The sequence below is a fragment of the Salvia splendens genome, unplaced genomic scaffold (assembly GCF_004379255.2).
Source record: "Salvia splendens isolate huo1 unplaced genomic scaffold, SspV2 ctg836, whole genome shotgun sequence".
Taxonomy (NCBI): Eukaryota; Viridiplantae; Streptophyta; class Magnoliopsida; order Lamiales; family Lamiaceae; genus Salvia; species Salvia splendens.
The window spans coordinates 15186-30975 of NW_024599516.1; the positions used below are offsets into that span (position 1 = coordinate 15186).

The 15790-nt window shown below is 38.0% G+C and overlaps 2 long non-coding RNA genes across 2 annotated transcripts; both read left to right on the top strand.

The window, feature by feature from the left end:
• The first annotated feature begins 9655 nt into the window (after nt 1-9655).
• On the top strand, nt 9656-11182 carry LOC121791506. Its single transcript, XR_006048582.1, has 3 exons — nt 9656-9767; nt 10603-10674; nt 11141-11182. It is a non-coding gene; the product is annotated as an uncharacterized LOC121791506 (long non-coding RNA).
• A 2303-nt stretch (nt 11183-13485) lies between these two features.
• Nucleotides 13486-15103, top strand: LOC121791505. The gene is made up of 3 exons (XR_006048581.1): nt 13486-13690; nt 14528-14599; nt 15066-15103. It is a non-coding gene; the product is annotated as an uncharacterized LOC121791505 (long non-coding RNA).
• Nucleotides 15104-15790: the final 687 nt, after the last annotated feature.

Consider the following 15790-nt stretch of genomic DNA (forward strand, 5'->3'; position numbering starts at 1 on the left):
GTATTGTAATGCCTTCTCTTTGGGTACCATTTCCCAAGAGTTTACATCCCCCCATCGGCCTACTAAGCTTCGGCTTTTAGGCATGTATCCCTCAGGTATGCCCGTGTCCTGCTTGTACTTTACTTTTTGTCGTTATATTCCATTCATTGATTCATCAAAAAAAATAATAATAAGGTTTTAAAACATTGTGGGCTTTGAGTTCAAGAGGATATCAATCTATTGGGGTTTTGCAACTATACAAATCGGCCCATTTTAATTATGCCGCCCACATTCCTTTCTTTACAACAATGCATTTTTGTAGCACCCCGAAAATTTTGCGACTTTTGTTCTCATTAATGTGGTTGTTGAATTTGGAATATCTTTCATGGAATTTAATTTCTATGTGTTTGAGTTAGCATGCGAGTTTTAATTGTTGTGAGTTATGTGGAATAAGGTACTATATTTTCCAACGTGGGAAATTAATTAAATGGGATCATGCATGTTGTTCTAGCCATTTTATTTAGAATTTTCGGTCCCTTCAAATTGATGGAATTAATATTTTCTTTCTTGGATTTAATTAATTTTTTTGAGATATTTATCCAAATTAAATCCAAACCAAATTATCCCTAATTTATTCTACATGATTTTCGACCCTTAGCTTATTCCTTGGAGATTTTCAAAAAGCTCCTATTAATTAGGAGGATGAATTATTTTTGTAGATTTAATTGGTGTCTTGTTTAATTTCCCTTCTTGAATTTAAAATCCAATTAAATCTAACCATATGTTGTCCAATCCCTCCATATCCTATTTTAATTAGGATTTAACTCTTTCTTTCTTTAAGGCCAATAATTTTTGCCCATATACCTATGATTTTCGTTGGGGAATTAATTTATTTATTACCTATTTTGTGGGAGTCTTTTTCCTATAAAAAAATTACCAAATTTAAATCCTATTCCTATTTTATCGGAGGATTTAAATATTTTCTTGCTACTCCCTTAAAGTACACGTCTCCCTCCTTTTATTTCCTTATTGGAGATTTCTTTTAAATTTTCTTGTTGCCTTATTTATGAAATACCCAATATCTTTTTACCAAATTTGTGAAGATATTTCTCTCCAAGTAATGCCTAATTTTTGAAAATCCTCCTCCCCATATACACGCCTATTTTCATTTTAAATGTGAGATTTATTTATTGATCTCTATTTTATTCTTTCAAAATTATTTTAATTAAGTGTGGGAATAATTATTGAATAAATACAAGATAAACCCTAACCCTAGTACACTATCACACGCCTCCCTCCCTTCTCCCTCTCTTCCACATGATTTTTCCCTCCCCCTCTCCTTCTCCACCAATTCTTCACCAATCCCTTGTTCTTGCATCTTTTTGGAGTTGGATACTCAAGATTCATCGAAGAATCACTCCATTTGCCATTCCTACCGATCGTTTTTTTTGCAAGAGAAAGGTATACTTGAATCATCTTTCTCACCTTTACCATTGAATCCATGTTTCTTGATTCCCTCATGCATATAGTAAGTGTAGGAATCGTAGATCTAAAAATTAATCGGTTGGGAAGGGCGTTTGCATGAGAAAGTATGTGTATGTGCGTGTATATAGGTGTGTATGTGAATTTGTGGATGATTCATTAGTGAATATGTGTTGAAAGCATGGATATGTGTGTGTGGACGAAGGATAGACAAACCCTAGTTCGTGAATGTTGAGCATGATTTATGTGGTGTTCGGACAGTAGGTTCCGACGCATGTTTGACTGACCAAACGATCTTATTTTGGCACAAAATTTTAACTGAGTGAAATTGTAAGTGTCTTATGTGTTGTGTCAAAAGTTCAGCCTCTTTTGACGAAAGATGAATATTTAACGAATTTTCCAAATGAACTGCGCAGTTCTGCCAAAATTTGTATTCTCGTCCAGTGAGTTTCGTTTTTGATTTGACCAACCTAAAGATGTGATTTTGGTATAAAATTTTTAACTGGATGAACCTTGATGTGTCTACTGTGTGGTTACCAAATTTCAGCTTCAAATGATATCGTATGGATGTTTAATGATTTTTGCAAAACGATTGCGCTGTTCTGCCAGATTTCTGTCTTGTTGAAATAATCTTGGTTGTCAAGTTTTGAGTGAATACATGATACATGTGTGAATAAGAAACGTATCCTATGATGTGGCTATGTGTTACACGTTGATGTATGCCTGAGTGTTCGTTTCGTTTTGTTGATGAACGTTTGAGATGGGCAATCTAAGAAAACGATGAAAGGAACGATAGGACATGCATGATAATTGTAATGATGGAAAAACCTGATTGTGTGGTGAATTTTGCAAGGGTGGTTGTACGTACGTGGGTACCAAGAGCAAAGGGTTGCATAAAAGTTTTGAATTGTGGGTATAAGCAAGTGAGATGAGATTTCTTTTACTTAACTCTTTTACGTTTCAAAATTATGAGATTGGAGTTATAAGGGTGGTTTAAAGTGTTATGTCATGCCATGATTGTTTTGATCTTGAGATTGTTGTCTGATGCCTAGTTCGTTTGAGCTTGCTTCGTTAGGCTATATGACTATGTGTGAAACGAATTCGGGTCTGAGTAGGGCCGCAAACCCTATCAGGCTGTGTACACTGGTGGGATCGGGAGCCGTCCTTGCTAGTCGGCCGGTCTCGTGGGCGAATAGAGTGGCCACACTTTCGTTGCAATATGGAAAGATGATGTGATTGTTGGATTGTTAAGAAAGTGGGGAGATTGTTTGCCTTGCCAGGCTATGAAATGTTTTTGTGTTCTCGATGATATTTCTTAACTACATGTAAAACTCGAGTTCACTGGTATGGATGACATAACTGTTATAAAATGTTTTCGGCATGAGCCCATTGAGTACAACAAGTACTCAGCCCTACATATGTTTTCCATATGTGCAGGTTGAGCGGGATGTTGCAGCGGATGTTGAGTGAGCTTTAGGAATTCCCGGATGCGTCGTGTCTTCATACATGGGCGCCATCCCATGACTCTCTTTGATACTTGTTTTTCCGCTGCCGTGTTTGAAATTAACTTCTAGAAGTCTTCTACACTATTTAATACTGTTTTATGACATTAAGTGTCTTGAGACTAAAATCTGTTGCTTAACTTTTCAATAAACTAAAATATTTCTTTTTTAAGTTAATTGGGTTTTTCATATTACATGTCGTCCTTTATTATTTTTCTTTCATTGCGTCCCCCTTTTCTTACCCGCTCCTTAGTCCCCCCTCGTCACGTTTTCCCCGTCTTCACTATCCTCAGTAAGGGCGGTCGTGAAAATTTTTAAGGAGGTTGTACATTTATGTTTTCTGTCGAAGCAAATCACAGGGGATATCCACACAAATAGAGAAGATTGCAGAAAATCAGTAATTGATTTAATTGTATAATTCTCTAAGAATAGATTGATTACAATTTATGATAGTTACCATAGATAGGGAGGAGACTTTACTATAAATTGATGGGCTATGTAAATCATTGAATATACAAGTAAAATACACAATTCTTCTTCTCTCAAACTTCCTTTCGCCAGGATGCAATATCTCACCTCTCTCGATCACCATCGTTAAGATGGTATCAGAGCAGGTTTATCCCGGGATCGAGACTCAGAAAAATAGCATCACAGTCTCGGTACCTTCCCCGACCTTTTGAAACCTGCAAACATAACAACCAAACAAAATGTCAGACCACGGTTCAGACAACCCCTCAAACAACAATCAATCAATAACCCTCTCAGCAGAACAATTTGTTAAATTCCTGAGGCTGAATGGCTCTAAAAAACCACTAAACCCAGAGCTTTAAACTCATCCAGAATCACTAGGCGAAGTACACATCGCCACCAAGCTCGATGGGGACAATTACCCCTTATGGGCAAAGCTAATGAGATGGGCCATTGGTGGAAAAGGTCTGGCATCTCACATCTCTGGAGTTACAGACCCACCATGACCAACCAACCCAAATTACAACCGATGGCATCAACGAGAAGATTGATGCTTCAATTGGATAATCGGCAATATCGACGCCAGCCTCGTAAATGAGGTATCCCAGTACGCAACGGCTCACGACTTATGGGAAAGCCTGGCCACTACGTACGGGAGCGGCGCTGATCAGTTTCAAATCCCCGATCTGCACCGACAAGCATACAGCCTGAAACAGGGGAATTTGTCATTAGAAAACCTATGGCAGAAACTTCAAGATTTATGGATCTCCATCGACACTCGGGATCCAAATCCAATGGATGCATTGAGAAATATAACCAATACATTCAACGACGGAGGCTATACCAGTTTGTATGGGCGCTAGATGATCGGTATGACAAAATCAAAAGGGAGATTTTAAACCTGGACCCAATACCAACAGCAAGGAAGGCGTATGGACTGGTTCGATGAGAGTGTGTCAACGAGCGACTGATGAATCCCACACCAAAGGAACCAGGAATCGGCGTCGGATTTGGAGTATTCAACCGAAGCTGAAACCCTAATCCACCACTTCCACCGTCTGCCAAACCCTACCGGGGAAGAAAATAAGAGTAAAATGGTATGCACCCACTGTGGAGGGAAGAAACACACGAAAGAGACGTGTTTTCATCTTCACGGATTCCCGGAGTGGTGGGAGGAAATGAAGAAAGCTCGTCAGAACCGGGGCACAAACCGGAATGGCAGCAGAGCAGCGGTGGCCATAACAACCGGAGACCGAGCCACCTACGCCGATTCCTCGGCGGGCGGCGTCGGTTCAACCGGAATAATTGGAGGCTGCGACCGAGAAAAGGCAGTACCGGAAGAGAAAGCCATGGCCTCGGTTGCGCGAATATGGTCAGAAGGTAAAGATACGAGAGAAATCGGTCCCCACAAAGAGCAGACGGCGGCAAAGGCCGAGGTCCCCATTGGGAAGGGATCAACGACGGCGGTGGCTAGGTTTTCTGGAGTGGAAGATGGAAGTTTTACCGTAAATACCTCCAATCCCCTCAAATTACTGATGCAGCCTCAATTTTACATGTTACAGGATATCAAGACGGAGACGATAGTTGGGCGTGGCACTGAGCGCAATGGACTGTACTATGTGGATGAGATAGCCCAACAGAGTGCTGCGATGCTGACTCACGGACCGACTGACAGGCAGGCTTGGCTTTGGCATTGTCGGTTAGGACATCCATCCATAAGATATCTTCGCATGCTATTTCCTAATTTAGTCAATTCTATGAATTCCTTTCATTGTGAAACTTGTTTGTTAGCCAAATCCACAAACATACTTTTAAATTGAACAACACAAGAATGAAAACTCATTTTGCTTTAATACATTCAGACGTTTGGGGCCCTGCTCCTGTCACTGGGGGGCAAGGTTTTCTTTATTTTGTGCTATTCATTGATGACTATTCTCGCATGACTTAGATTTATTTTTTGAAACATAAGTACGGCGTTTTTGATAAATTCACTAAATTCTACACTGTAATTCAAACCCAATATCACCGGAAAATTCAAATTCTTAGGTCCGATAATGTGGGGGGGATTTGTCAATACAAAAATGCAAGATTTTTTTAGGGAAAAGGGTTTAGTCCACCAAACGTCCTGTGCCTATAAACCCGAGCAAAATGGAGTCGCAGAAAGGGAAAACAGATATATTCTTGAAATCACTCGAGCCCTTCTATTGGAATCCAAAATACCCAAATCTTTTTGGCCCGAAGCTGTAGCTACGGCGGTTTACCTCATGAACCGTCTGCCCACAAGAATCCTAAACTTCAAATCTCCCTTAGACATTTTTTCTAACCACTTCGAGTTCCCATCATCCTTATCTTTAGAACCTAGGGTATTCGGGTGCACTGTCTTCATACATATCCCTAAACACGAACGTACCAAATTTTCTCCATGTGCTCTTAAATGTGTTTTCTGTGTTATGGTAAGAACCAAAAAGGATATAGATGCTATGACCCAAACACCCGCCAGGTACACACAACCATGAACTGTGACTTTGTGGAAGTAGAGTACTTCTACAGCCAATCTAGTAGTCAGGGGGAGACACAAACATCTGATAATCATCCGATTAGTGATCTACTAAATTGGCTGCCTACACCCATACCTACAAGGGAAAGCCATTATGGGGGGGACCACAGTCAAGTTCTGTCACAGAAGTTGGTCCAACAGAGGAGGTTAGCGGCACCACCGGGCCGTCACAGCCAGTAATACGAAACGAGGCATAAAGTGACATCGACCATCGATCAACCCCGACTTCGATTCCTAAGGTACAAAGTTCAAATATTGATAGAATATCTTCAGAGAATACTAATATTGATAGGAACAATGTAGTCGAGTGTGAAACTAATAACGGGGAGGAAGAGACAGCACAAGCTTATGAGCTACCTCCCAGAAGTACAAGAGGAGACCCACCTCGAAGATACTCACCAGACTGGAAGGGAAGGGGCAGATATGCGGTGGCAAATACCACACAGGGACAATTATCAGAAATGGCCCGAGCATTTGAAGCTGCATTATATGAAGAAGATGAAATCCCTCAATCTTTTGAAGAAGCATCAAAACACAGACACTGGAGAGAAGCTATGAAGAAAGAAATAGATGTTCTGATCAAGAATGAAACTTGGGAGAAGTGCACCTTACCTAATGGGAAGAAGCCAGTTGGATGTAGATGGATTTTCACCATTAAAAGAAGAGCAGATGGTTCGATCGAGAGATATAAGGTGAGACTTGTGGCGAAATGATACACCCAAGTGTATGGGATAGATTATGAAGAAACTTTCTCCCCAGTTGCCAAACTTAACACTGTTCGAGCTTTACTATCCGTAGCAGCATGTAAAGATTGGCCCATACACCAGTTTGATGTCACCAATGCTTTTCTCCATTGAGAACTAGAAGAAAATAAGGAAGTATATATGAAAGTGCCACCAGGTTGCTCGGCAGAATTCAGAAAAGGCCAAGTATGTCGTCTGAGAAAGACGTTGTACGGACTGAAGCAATCACCAAGAGTCTGGTTTGGAAGATTTTGCCAGGCAATGTCCAAACAAGGAATCAAACAGAGTCAGTCGGATCACACACTCTTCACGAAGAAAAGGGGAGACAAGATTACATGTCTAATTATCTACGTGGACGACATGATCATCACGGGGGATGATAGTGAGGAAATTCAAAGCCTACGAGAAAATCTGTTCAAGGAATTCGAAATGAAAGATCTAGGAGCATTGAAATACTTCCTTGGAATTGAAGTGTTGAGGTCCAAACACGGAATATTCCTAAGACAAAAGAAGTATGTCCTAGATTTGATCCCGAACCACAGCTTAAAGATAGAAGAAGGGGCTGCACTTGCAGATCGCGAACGGTATCAGTGACTAGTAGGGAAGCTAATCTACTTATCTCACACTCGGCCAGACATTACATATACAAATGGCATAGTCAGTCAGTTTATGCACTGACCACAAGTCGACCACATGGAAGCCGCCTTGAGGATCGTCCGATATCTGAAAGGCACGGTGGGCTATGGAGTGTTTCTAGCAAAAAGATAAACTCTAGAGATCGACGGGTGCACCGATGCGGATTGGGCAAGTAACCCCGTCGATAGGAAGTTTACCAGAGGCTATTTTACCTTTGTTGGAGGCAACCTTGTTACTTGGAGAAGCAAGAAACAAAAAGTGGTGGCCTTGTCTAGTGCAGAAGCTGAGTTCAGAGGAATCAAGAGTGGACTTATGGAAATCATGTGGTTAAGGAGACTGTTAACAGAAATTGGCTACCCACCGACTCGGAAATGTCAATTATTCTGTGACAATAAGGCAACAATTAGTATATCAGAGAATCCGGTGCAGCACGACAGAACTAAACATGTGGAAGTTGACCGACACTTCATTAAAGAAGACCTCGAGGCAGGTACCATTGAGTTCCAATTTGTACGTTCAGAAGAACAACTAGCAGACATCTTGACCAAAGCAGTTCATCCGAAAGCCTTCAAGGAGATTTTGGGCAAGTTGATAATCGGAGATACCATTTCTCAACTTGAGGGGGAGTGTCGAAGCAAATCACAGGGGATATCCACACAAATAGAGAAGATTGCAGAAAATCAGTAATTGATTTAATTATATAATTCTCTAAGAATAGATTGATTACAATTTATGATAGTTACCATAGATAAGGATGAGACTTTACTATAAATTGAGGGGCTATGTAAATCATTGAATATACCAGTGAAATATACAATTCTTCTTCTCTCAAACTTCCTTTCGCCAAGATGCAATATCTCACCTCTCTCGATCACCATCGTTAAGACTTTCCTTGTTTTGTCTCTTCTTATATGCTCATTTGCAAATGAGATAAATTAGCATAAATCGTACATGGAAGTGGTAGAAGAATTGGCTGACAATAACAGAAGCGATCAAAGAAAAGGCATAACTCGAGTAGAATAAGTGCAGCAGACACTACTACCATGGATACTTGGCAAAGGAACTAGCGGCAATTTGTTCCAAAATTGAGAACATAGGGCCACAAAGAGGAGAATGAGGACCAGACACCGAGATGAAGGACATGAACTATGTCCAAAAACGGATGCCAGGATCGGCAATTCAATAATACTAACATTTATCTCCCTAAATTGTAAAACTCTAATATTGCCACATGCTAATTATTCATGGATATAATATAAGATGCAATAATATTCGAATAAGGAAATCAACTATATAATATATTTTAGATTAAGCGTGACATGCTTTTCTTTTTGGGTTGTCTTAAAAGTGACACATTTCATAAAATAGAAACAATATCAATTATACTTTATTCTCTTTCTAATTAACTCACAAAACAATTGTAACACCCGAGAAAAAAGGGAGAAAAAAAATTTAAAGTAATCTAATTAAATCATTTACTAGTTGACTTGGTCAAATATATTTCTCCAAACCTCATCACCAAATGATTTCCCCATATCTTCATCTTCCCTAAAAATCTCTCCCTCATCTAAATCCATCGATATCTATCTTTTTTTTTGCCTATATATATATATATATATATATATATATATATATATATATATATATGGTTTTGATCCATGCAAAACCATTCTTAATACAAAAATGCAGAACCAAGCATACAAAAGTCATTTTTAGGTCATTGTAAGCTTATTTTTACGTCATTATAATAAGGATGATATGAAATGATCTTAACATGACCTCAAACCCAAAGTTTATAATATGACCTAAAACTGCTTTACAATGACCCTCCGTGTTTTTGTTTAATTATTGACCATTGGATTGTCAAATCTCATGGTCAGGATTTGGTCTGGATTTTGTATTGAGATCAAGTTTTGTATTGATCATTTTCCTATATATATATATATATATATATATATATATATATATAGGGTTTTGATCTATGCAAAACTAGATTTAAATACAGAAACGCAGAACAATATCATAATTAGGTCACTTTTAGGTCATAATTAGGTAATTTTTAGGTCATGCTAACAAAGCATGACCTAAAACGATCTTAGCATGACATTAAACCTAAATATTATAATATGACCTAAAATTGCTTAATTATGACCTTCCGTGTTTTTGGTTAATTATTGACCATTAGATCATCTAATCCTAGGGCCAAGATTTGGTCTGCATTTCTGGATTTAAACACATACTTATTTTGATCATCTCCCTATATATATATATATATATATATATATATATATATATATATATATATCTCTTCCCACCATCTTCTCCATTAATTCCAAATCTGAGAAGAGAAGCACAACGAAAATAGTTCCAGCAATTGCAAATTATCCTATCCAATTGAAGGTATATCCTCTGTTATTTTATGAAATCTTCCATGGCATATACATTCACGGTAGTCCACCAATTGAATTTCTGCAATTTGTTGAATAATACCCTCCTCCTAAAGCTTCGATCTTTAATACCGATAGAAGTTTCCCTTTTGATTTCTTTCCAATTCCAATATTAAAAATTCTGGGACTGCCTAAAAATAGTTTAATCAAATAATCAGAAATTTAATAAAGGTTTAGAATGGGGTAAAGGAGAAGGACTTACCGGTTGTGAGAAGTAGCGTCGCCGGCGACGGAGGCTGAGCTGGTTGGAGCTCAGCGGCGACGGAGGGGCAGTGACAGTAGCAATGGGTGTGTTCCTTAATTTTTAAGGTAGTAGATAGAAAGGGAGATGAGCTTGTTGCTTCTGATTCGGGAATATGAGATGAAAATTGAGACAAGGGCGTTAGAGATGAGGGATAGACGAATTGTGATGTTGGAGCTGCTTTAAATTTTTTTTGAGATTTATGAGAGATAAACGATGGTGGTGAGAAGGAGTATACTTTACTTGTCTTCTTTTAATTTAGTGGGCCATTCTTGTTTGTTGTGATAGAGGAAGAGAAATTAGTGTTGGTAGGGAGTGTATACGTTGCTGCTGACCCTTTTTTTTCTCTAATTTTAATTGTTTGATCACTATTACTTATATTATTTTATGGGGTCAATTAGTTTTAGTGTATAATAGTTTTAAAGTGGGTAATTGATAAATATGTTTTATTATATATGAGCGAAGGATAAATTGAGCACACACTTAGGATGCATGCATTGTTAAATTTATTTATTTTGCAAAGTCTAATTTTTGCATATCGTGTTAGATCGAAAAGGGTAAATTTGTGCACGTCGATTGCTGTGAGAACGAAAAGTGATTGAGGAGTTAAGCGTTTGAGGTGGGCTTTCTTTTTAAATATGGGCAATGCCCCAAGTATATTTTTATGTGAAAATGATACGAATATTTGTCATGCCGTGTTTTGTTTTATCTATGGAACCTATCTGATGTGGCTTTTGCCATCTATGGATAATCGAATTCGGGTCTGACTAGGGAGTGAGTCCCTACTCAGGCTAGTGTACACCAATGGGGATCGTGAGCCGTCTTTTGGGTCGGCCGGTCTAGTGACTTGGAATGTGGCCACATTCCTTGTCATCAATGGATCAGATATGGTAGACATCTATGGGAAAATGGTTGATCAACCGAGTTTTAGGATGGAAATGATTTTAGTGTCTTGGGCGATTTCTAAAGTTAAAACCCCATGGTCACTCAATGGTGGCATGATAAATACTTTTATAAAATATTTTCGGCATGAGTCCACTGAGTGCATCATGTACTCAGCCCTGCTTTTCTTTTAAAAATTGCAGGTTGAGCGTGACGGGTGCGGTGGGTGTTGAGCAAGACCGTTGAAGAAATAAAGTGTTTAGAATGTGTCATGTCTTCACACGTGGCATATTCCTTCTCTCGAAATGCTTCCGCTAAGTAGTTGTCTTTCTTTTGAGTTCTTGTATCGCTGAAATATTATTCATTTTTGAGTTGTTGATTGTTGAGATACTCTGATTTTATTCGAGCTATTCCCAGTTGTTTCAAGTTATGGTCAAGTTGTGTTGTTTTCCCCTTTCTTCCCCGCTTCTTTAATCCTCCCCTAGTCGCGATCAACCGTGTTTTCTATCCTTAGAAAATGCGGGCGTGACAAAGTGGTATCAGAGCAATTTTTCTTTCCGCTCTGGACCCGAGAGTCTTTTTCAGTCTTAGTCTAGACTTGTTTCGCTAGACTAAAATCATAGTGATAATAATAATAATGATAATAATAATAAGTATGCATTGAAGGCTCAACATCCCGCTTCGCCGCGCTCAATCAAGAAAGAGATAATTTATTTTTATGGAAAAAATTTGTATGAGAAAGTTTTCATGAAAGGAGATGAGAAGCTATGGTTAGGAAAACAAAGTATGATTTACAATGGGATAGAAGAGAAAACAAAGAATGTTTTACAATGGGATAGAAGAGCTATGGTTATGAAAACAAAGTATGTTTTACAATGGGGTAGAGGAGTTATGGTTATAAAAAAATATATATGTGTTTTGTGAGAAGATGAAAGTCTATGGTGATAGAAAGATGTATGTTATGCAATGGGGTGATTTATCTTTTATGAAAAAAAAATTGATCAATGGAAATACTGTGTTTATGAATTATTCGAAAATTTTTGAGTTTCGAGAAAAATAGTTTTAACTTTTTCGTTTGGAAAATTGAGCTATGGAAGTATGATGATATTTATGTTATGAGGTGCAAAGTATGATGCGTTATTCTATGGAGTGTTTTATACGATGGATGAAAGTTGATGCGAAAGTATATTTTAGTTTTGAGTCAAAACTTTTACTTTAAAAGTGATATGTGGAAATTTTAGGAAAGTGTGAAAGAGTTTGAAGAAAGCTTTTGTGTCAAAATTTTATGAATGCAAATGTGAAGTGCGAAAGTGTTTAGCTATGAGATGTGAAAATGTTGTGTGTTTATCTTGTGGTATAAATGACGTTAATTGTGGTAGATGTTGAGATGTGAGATGATGAAGTATGTTGCGAACATAGAGTGCTTATGTTGTAGACTAGATTGTGTATACGCGAACCGTAGTTTTAAGTTGAAATAATCTATCACTTTCCCGAGTGACAAAAACGAACGAGAATCTGAAAGTGTGGGACGAATCCCTGATTTGTCAAAAATACGAGGCAAGGAGATTGAGAGTGCGAATGGAGGCCGGTGAACCATGAAACTTTTTTTTATTCTTGGAATGGCGCGAAACGTTGGAGCAAGTTTGATATGTGAACTATTTTACTATTTCCTACGTTTTCCCTGAACGACAAGAACAAAAAGAATACGAGGAAGATTTCAAGAAGATGAGGATAGAGAAGACGAAATGAAGCTTCAAACACGAAAAGGTGCGAGACAAGAAGAGCTGATGCTAAGTGATGTAGCTATACAATGACAAGAGATCATACTCGCGATGTAAATTAATATAACATTATCTCCCATAATTTTGCTAAAAGTGGCGACACGATGGAGACGACCTTTATAGCAGACAAAGAAGCACGAGGATTAAAATGTTTTACGAGAAACGCGCTTACAGCATGCCAAGAATATTATTAAAATACAACTAGCAACTACAATGTTAATTAAACGACATGAGGAAGCTGCTTGGAAGACAAGATGATGGAGAAATTCTATATTCGAAGGACGTAAGCAAATTTCGGGACGAAATTTTTTATTAAGATGGGTAGATTGTAACACCCGAGAAAAAAAGGAGAAAAAAAATTTAAAGTAATCTAATTAAAAAAAATTTAAAGTAATCTAATTAAATCTTTTACTAGTTGACTTGGTCAAATATATTTCTCCAAACCTCATCACCAAATGATTTCCCCATATCTTCATCTTCCCTAAAAATCTCCCCCTCATCTAAATCCATCGATATCTATCTTTTTTATTGCCTATATATATATATATATATATATATATATATAGGGTTTTGATCCATGCAAAATCATTCTTAATACAAAAAATGCAGAACCAAGCATACAAAAGTCATTTTTAGGTCATTGTAAGCTTATTTTTACGTCATTATAGTAAGGATGACATGAAATGATCTTAACATGACCTCAAATCCAAAGTTTATAATATGACCTAAAACTGTTTTACAATGACCCTCCGTGTTTTTGTTTAATTATTGACTATTGGATTGTCAAATCTCATGGTCAGGATTTGGTCTGGATTTTGTATTGAGATCAAGTTTTGTATTGATCATTTTCCTATATATATATATATTATACATACATCTCTTCCCACCATCTTCTCCATTAATTCCAAATCTGAGAAGAGAAGCACAACGAAAATAGTTCCAGCAATTGCAAATTATCATATCCAATTGAAGGTATATCCTCTGTTATTTTATGAAATCTTCCATGGCATATACATTCACGGTAGTCCACCAATTGAATTTCTGCAATTTGTTGAATAATACCCTCCTCCTAAAGCTTCGATCTTTAATACCGATAGAAGTTTCCCTTTTGATTTCTTTCCAATTCCAATATTAAAAATTCCGGGACTGCCTAAAAATAGTTTAATCGAATAATCAGAAATTTAATAAAGGTTTAGAATGGGGTAAAGGAGAAGGACTTACCGGTTGTGAGAAGTAGCGTCGCCGGCGACGGAGGCTGAGCTGGTTGGAGCTCAGCGGCGACGGAGGGGCAGTGACAGTAGCAATGGGTGTGTTCCTTAATTTTTAAGGTAGTAGATAGAAAGGGAGATGAGCTTGTTGCTTCTGATTCGGGAATATGAGATGAAAATTGAGACAAGGGCGTTAGAGATGAGGGATAGACGAATTGTGATGTTGGAGCTGCTTTAAATTTTTTTTGAGATTTATGAGAGATAAACGATGGTGGTGAGAAGGAGTATACTTTACTTGTCTTCTTTTAATTTAGTGGGCCATTCTTGTTTGTTGTGATAGAGGAAGAGAAATTAGTTTGGGTAGGGAGTGTATACGTTGCTGCTGACCCTTTTTCTTTCTCTAATTTTAATTGTTTGAGCACTATTACTTATATTATTTTATGGGGTCAATTAGTTTTAGTGTATAATAGTTTTAAAGTGGGTAATTGATAAATATGTTTTATTATATATGAGCGAAGGATAAATTGAGCACACACTTAGGATGCATGCATTGTTAAAATTATTTATTTTGCAAAGTCTAATTTTTTGCATATCGTGTTAGATCGAAAAGGGTAAATTTGTGCACGTCGATTGCTGTGAGAACGAAAAGTGATTGAGGAGTTAAGCGTTTGAGGTGGGCTTTCTTTTTAAATATGGGCAATGCCCCAAGTATATTTTTATGTGAAAATGATACGAATATTTGTCATGCCGTGTTTTGTTTTATCTATGGAACCTATCTGATGTGGCTTTTGCCATCTATGGATAATCGAATTCGGGTCTGACTAGGGAGTGAGTCCCTACTCAGGCTAGTGTACACCAATGGGGATCGTGAGCCGTCTTTTGGGTCGGCCGGTCTAGTGACTTGGAATGTGGCCACATTCCTTGTCATCAATGGATCAGATATGGTAGACATCTATGGGAAAATGGTTGATCAACCGAGTTTTAGGATGGAAATGATTTTAGTGTCTTGGGCGATTTCTAAAGTTAAAACCCCATGGTCACTCAATGATGGCATGATAAATACTTTTATAAAATATTTTCGGCATGAGTCCACTGAGTGCATCATGTACTCAGCCCTGCTTTTCTTTTAAAAATTGCAGGTTGAGAGTGACGGGTGCGGTGGGTGTTGAGCAAGACCGTTGAAGAAATTAAGTGTTTAGAATGTGTCATGTCTTCACACGTGGCATATTCCTTCTCTCGAAATGCTTCCGCTAAGTAGTTGTCTTTCTTTTGAGTTCTTGTATCGCTGAAATATTATTCATTTTTGAGTTGTTGATTGTTGAGATACTCTGATTTTATTCGAGCTATTCCCAGTTGTTTCAAGTTATGGTCGAGTTGTGTTGTTTTCCCCTTTCTTTCCCGCTTCTTTAATCCTCCCCTAGTCGCGATCAACCGTGTTTTCTATCCTTAGAAAATGCGGGCGTGACAACAATACTATATAAAATTTAGTATCGAAAACCAAATACTATATTGGGACAGGGGGAGTATATATTGGAGGTGTATCATATCATTTCCAAATATTTGAATTAGGAAATGTGCCCTATGTTTATTATAATCAAGGAGGTGTATGCTTGCTTTCTTTAATATGTGGCAAGTGACAAAGAAATCCACAGACACTTCAGTGGAAATCCTACTCCCAAATCCAACTAAAATCCAATACAAAAATGGGATCATCACCCTATGCCTCGCCGCCCTCACCAGCAACGCCTTCAACGCTGCGGACATCCTGGCGGCCTCGGACCTTTTTGGCTCGCAGTCGCCGAGGATCATGGTGCTCAAGTACGCATCGTCGTCCATATTCCTGCTGGCGAGCTTCCTCTGCAGC